Raw genomic sequence first — 5,680 nt, forward strand, 5'->3', positions numbered from 1 at the left:
CCACCCCGGCCGCTGTCCCTGGCTTCCCCCCAGGCCCCAGCTCCTCCTGCCCGGGCTCGGCTACCACGGGAGGCCGCGGCGGCTCGCGGGCCTGCGCGGGGCTGCGCGGCGCCTCCGCCGCCTTCCGCCGGGCCGCGGCTTCGTCCACGGGGGCTCCCCGGGCTCCGGTGCGAGAGGCCCGGCCCGGGCGGCGCTGACTCTCTCCAGGCCCCGCCGCTCCCGCGGCTGCTGCTCCGGGCTGCGGCTCCACTGCAGGCCCCGGCTCCTCCCCGGCCGCCGCTCCGCCTCCCCCGGCTCCCCCCGGCCGCGGCCGCCCCCGCCTCCCCGGGTTAAGGAGGCGCCGGGCCGGGGGAGCAGCGGCTGCCCGCCCGCTTTGCCAGGCCGGGACCGGCCGAGCCCTTCCCCCGCTTGGGGGGGAGGCTCGATTCACCGCGGAGATGGCCGTGGGGCCCTCTCCCCCAGGCCGCTGCCATCAGCCGCCTTTCGGCGCTCTAAACGGAGGGCAGCGGCTGCGGGGTCACCCCAGCGATAGCCGGGCATAGCCCCGGCACAGGGGCTCACAGATGGGCACCCTGGGTCGGGGTCTGCCCAGCCGCTCTGCTCACGCCGGCCAGGCTGTGGTGGTGCCCTACTTCAACTCCCACCCCAAAACAATGCAGCTCTCTCTAGTAGTCTTCTCTCAAGCATTGTGTGTCCACAACCTATTGCAGAGACTTCACCAGATCTTAATAAAAGGTGTTTCTTCCACAATCCTGTTAAAAGCTTCATTGCTATCTATTCTCTGTGTTAAAGCCAGCTAGAACCATATAGGAAACCCCATTAATTTATCTCATTAATATGTATAAATATCTAAAGTGGGCATCCCAAGAAGATGCAACAAGGTTTTTCTCAGTGATGCCAACCTCTAGGATGAAGAGGAAGAAGTTGATGTACAGGAAGTTCCACCTGAACAGGGGGAAGAACTTCTTTACTGTGCAGGTTCACTGCACTGTACAGACTGTCCACTGGAAAAGGCTGCCCAGAGAGGTTGTGGAGTCTCCCTCACTGGAGATACTCAAGAACCATCTAAATGCAATCCTGCACAATGCGCTCTGGGAGGACCCTGCTAAAACAAGGATGGACCAGATAACCCACTGTGGTCACTTCCAACCTAACTCATCCTGTGACTGTGAATTACACTCAGTGCTGTCCCACTCTGACACAGCAGGCCAAAAACCAGGAGTCTCCTGTTGACGTGTCTCAGGGATGCACACCAAGGCAGTAGTTCATTATACGTTAAAGGGGGCTGTGCAGTAAAGCATGCCAAATGAACAATACTCTAAAATGTGTGTGTGAGGAGGAGCAGGCGCTGCCTGGTGTCCCATACACCTGCAGACAGTGTGGCAGGCACATAATTTTGATGTGTCAATCTGAAAAGCATGACCAAAACAGCCCCCCCGGGACCCCTATCCCAGTTATCTGAAAGTCGCCCTGTATGTAATCATCTCATTTTTTGTATGTGGTTTCACATCTGAATCCTTCCAAATAGCAGCACTGCTGTAAAGCTTGAAGTAGAGAACAGCACATATACTGGGAGGAAATGGCATTTTCTGAGAAATTTTTTTTTTTTTTTAACTTCTGGAAACTGTAATATGGAAATTGAGATAGCAGAGGGGGTGTTTTAAAATTTGCTGCTTTTGCAGGGCTGAGTTTACCATTGCACCTGCAATGACTCCTTCCATTCCTTCAACAGGTCAAAACCTGTGCCATAGTTCTACACCTTCATTTCAAGAAGTCGGTCATCATCCCCCATCCTCTCAGGATTCTGTGGCCTCCTTCTCCCACACTATCCCCTTCTTCTGCACCTATGCCAGCTCTAGTCACAACTTCCCTCCCTATGCTACTACCTGTTCTGTCAGGAAGGGTTTCCTGCCTTTCTCTCCATACTATTCATATTATCTCACTACAGATCCCCATTATGGTGTTTTTGATCATTCCAAGGGCCAACAACCATCTTTTCCCCTCCCACGGCCACAGTAGAGCTCTGTCCGAGTCTGCCATTTCTCCCAGCCTCACTCAAGCCCTGCGTGAACAGCTTAGCTTCAACTCCCTTGTTCTTCTGCCTCTCTTCTGACCTCTCTTTGGGCTAGGTGGTCTTTGGGTGTGTCTGCTACTCCAAGTTCCCCAGTCCCCCTCTAGCTAGGATTTGTGTCCACACAGTGCTCAGACTACTCTTTACTGAGACAAGGCAGGAGCATCATTGTGCTGGGAGGCAGATGGGTGGTATCTGCAAGTTGTTTGATGTGTAGCCAAATGCAGAGGTGTTAAAAAGCTGTGGTTGGACTCAGCGTGTGCCAGGCATCCGATGTGTGCTCCCTACTCATTTTTCCTTCTGGTTTTCAGGATCCTCTCCTCGAATGAATATCTGAAGTACTGCCTGTTTTTTGTAGACAATTAAAAGGTAAGATGTAACTAACTTGTTCCACTGCTTGTAAGTATGTAAATGCAAAAATTACTATCCAACACAAAAAGTGCCCTAGGGAGGCAGGGCAAAGGATCAGTGTGGCAGAAATGCAGAGATAAATGTATCGTGATCCATCATCATATTCAGCATTCAGACAACAAAGACACATCCCAAAGCCTTTCAAAGCTAAATAGAATACAGAGGAGAGCAGATGGAGACACACGGAAAAAGAGTAAACCAGTCACCACATAGCTTATTTTTACATTACATTCAATGTATTTTATCCTTCTCCCAATTTTTTCAATATGCCACAGGCTTTGCGCATGACTGAATTGTTAATATTTGTCTAAGGAGATCTATAAATTTTGACAGATGGGTAGCAGGCAGTTGGGACTTCTCGCATCCAGGAAAGTGTAGGAGGTGGCTTTGGTTTTTGGCAGTTGGGACACTGAAAGTCTCAGTATATGGGAAGGAATTCTCTTCTACATCCTGGTTGAAGGACTGTTCCTTCCACTTGCAACTAGTAATAAACAGGCATCTCAGGAATCCTATGTAACATGCAGGTATCCTAACGTTTTTTTCCTTGGGCAGGGTTAGGTGTTTGGCTTGGGTTTAAAAAAAAAAAAAAAACAAAAAAACCTTCTCAGCCAGGAAAACCTTTGTTTATGCACTTGCACACAACTACAAGAACGACTGAGGGAACGGGGGTTGTTTAGCCTGTAGAAGAGGTTCAGAGGTAACCCCCTCACCCTACAACCACCTAAAAGGAGGGGGCAGCCAGGTGGGGGTCGGCCTCTTCTCCCAGCTAGCAAGTGACAGGCCAGGAGGACATAGCCTCAGGCTGGTGTCAGGAGCGGTTTAGGTTGGACTTCAGGAGGAATTTCTTCACGGTGATTAGACATGAATGTGCTGCCCAGGGAGGTGGTGCAGCCTATGTCCTCGGAAGTGTTTAAGGAAAGACTGGATGTGGCACTCAGTGCCATGATCTAGTTGCAGTGGTAGTGTTCAGTCAAAGGTTCCACTCGATGTTCTCAGAGGTCTTTTGCCACCTCAGAGATGCAGTCATTCTGTAGACATGTATGTAAAGATTTACTGGTTACTCACGTTGTGTATCTTTTATAATTTCTTGGTGTGCTCTATGTGAATTACATACCCATGCAAGTCATGATGCATCTTGCACAATTAAGAAGCCAAAACTCGTGGTTTAAAACCCAAGGCTTCAATTACACGTTTAGGATCCTAGCTACAAGAAGCCAGTGTACCTGATATCCCCACCAGAACCAACCGCACCTGCCGGGAGCTCCGAAGTTTCAAAGGCTGGACAGTCGTCGAGGGACGTGTTTGCTGGCCCAGCCTCGGACACACAGGAAGGCACAGACTGTCTCCAGCCGCCGCTCCCCGTCTCTGCAGCGGGAATCCTCATGTGACAGGCTCTTATCTCCCGGCACAAACCTCCACCCAGCTCCCTCACCCTGACGGCCGGGCGGGCATCCTCCCACCGCCGCCCCCCCGGGGACACCCCGGCTATCCCGGTCCCGTTCCCGTCGCGCTCTCGGGGCCACCTTAAGAGCGCGCAGAGCCCCCGCACGCAGCGGCCGGGCGGCTCCTCCCCGCCCCGTGTCGCACCAGCCAGGGAACGTGTGGCGGGCGGCGGGGCTGCCCGGGGCCGGGGGCGGCCGGAGCCCCTCACGGTGGCGGAGGGGAGGGCGGGGCGGCTGCAACTCCGCCGGGGCGGGGGCGTCCAGCGGGCCCTCCCTGGCTGCCCCCGGCCCGCCAGCGCCGCATTGCGCGGCGCCCATTGGCGGGAGGCGGGGGCGGGGCCAGCGATCTCATTGGGTTTCGCACCCATCCATCAGGGAGTAAATGGCGATGGAGGCGACCTTGCCCTCCCGATTGGCCGTGATGCCGGAGGGGAGGCGGGGCCAGGCGGGCAAGGGAGGAGCCTCTGCTATTGGTCAGCGCCGCGAGCGTCAGTCACATGAGTCACAAAGGGCCGCGCGGGCGGCTGCAGCCGGGGGCCGCTGGTCGCGGTGTGCGCGCAGGGGCCACTTCCTGCGCGGGGGCCACTTCCTGCGCGGGGCTCGGCGGCTTCCGGCTGACCCGCTTCGCGGCCTCGGGCGGTGGCGCCCCCTCCCGCCTCCCCTCGGCGCATGCGCCTTTCGTGACGTCAGGGCGCGGGCGGGGCCGTCCCCCGTGTCTGGGGCACGTGGGGAGCGGCGCCCGCAAAATGGCAGCGGGGGGTCCATGTTGTGCGTGAGGGCAGCGCCCCGCGGGGCTCAGCGCTGTGCGTGAGGGCCTCACCCGTGTGCGGGGAGATACGGAGTCAGTGATGTTGGAAAGACCTCCGGGATCTCTGAGTCCATCCTGTGACGGAACACCACTATGGCCATAGACCATGGCACTGAGTGCCACGTCCAATGTTCTAAACATCTCCAGGGATGGTGACTCCACCACCTCCAAGGGCAGCCCATTCCAATGTCTAAACACCCTTTTGGTGAGGTAATTCCTCCAACCTAAATTCTCCCAACCTAAACTTCCCCAGGCACATCTTGAGACTATGTCCTCTCATCCTGGAAGCCTTTAAATGTAATCCAGTTATTCACACAGCGGTAGGACAGAGTTCTCAGGGTTAAATGTGTCCGCTTCCCACACACTGCACTCGGGCTCCCAGCAGTGGGGTGTGTTTTGTCTTTCAGTCATTCCCTGCCTGAGGAATGCCAGCCAAACCCAAACCAGTCATACTCCAGAGTTTTGGTCACTGGGAAAGGCAGTGGAGTATCTTGGGTGGACAGAAGCCCCTCTGTCTCTCTCTACCCACAAAAATGGTTTCCACATGGACTGTCCCATCTCTTCCAGACCCACTTCTGCTTTCAAATGGGACCTGAAACAGTACAGGCTCTCCCTGAAATCCTCAGAAGTCCAAGACAGGGCCACTGGATGTACTTCCAATACAGGGAGGCTTTGTTGAAACGAGGAAGGTCCCTGTGTTCATTCCTTAGGGACTGAAGGTTGGGTCTTTGTTTCCTCCAAGACTCGGTGTAGGCTCCATGCCTTCCCACGTAGCTGTGATAGTCACTTTTCAGGCTGCAGCTGCACTTTAATGTGCTTTGAAGCAGGTAGTTCTGTGAATTGCAGAACTAACAAAGTCTGGTTTTGGTCTCGTAATTGGATCCTTTGATGAGTGACAAGGCACAAGTTCTAACTGAAGCTGTTCCCCTAATTGGTGCATTTGTAATG

At 54.8% G+C, this 5,680-nt stretch overlaps 1 long non-coding RNA gene across 1 annotated transcript; it reads right to left on the reverse strand.

The window, feature by feature from the left end:
* Positions 1–2,696: 2,696 nt before the first annotated feature.
* LOC120497749 lies at positions 2,697–4,054 on the reverse strand. The gene is made up of 2 exons (XR_005626562.1): positions 3,734–4,054; positions 2,697–3,510 (listed from the first exon to the last, which is right to left on the reverse strand). It is a non-coding gene; the product is annotated as an uncharacterized LOC120497749 (long non-coding RNA).
* Positions 4,055–5,680: the final 1,626 nt, after the last annotated feature.

The sequence above is a fragment of the Passer montanus genome, unplaced genomic scaffold (genome assembly GCF_014805655.1).
Source record: "Passer montanus isolate IOZ18808 unplaced genomic scaffold, ASM1480565v1 scaffold137, whole genome shotgun sequence".
NCBI lineage: Eukaryota > Metazoa > Chordata > Aves > Passeriformes > Passeridae > Passer > Passer montanus.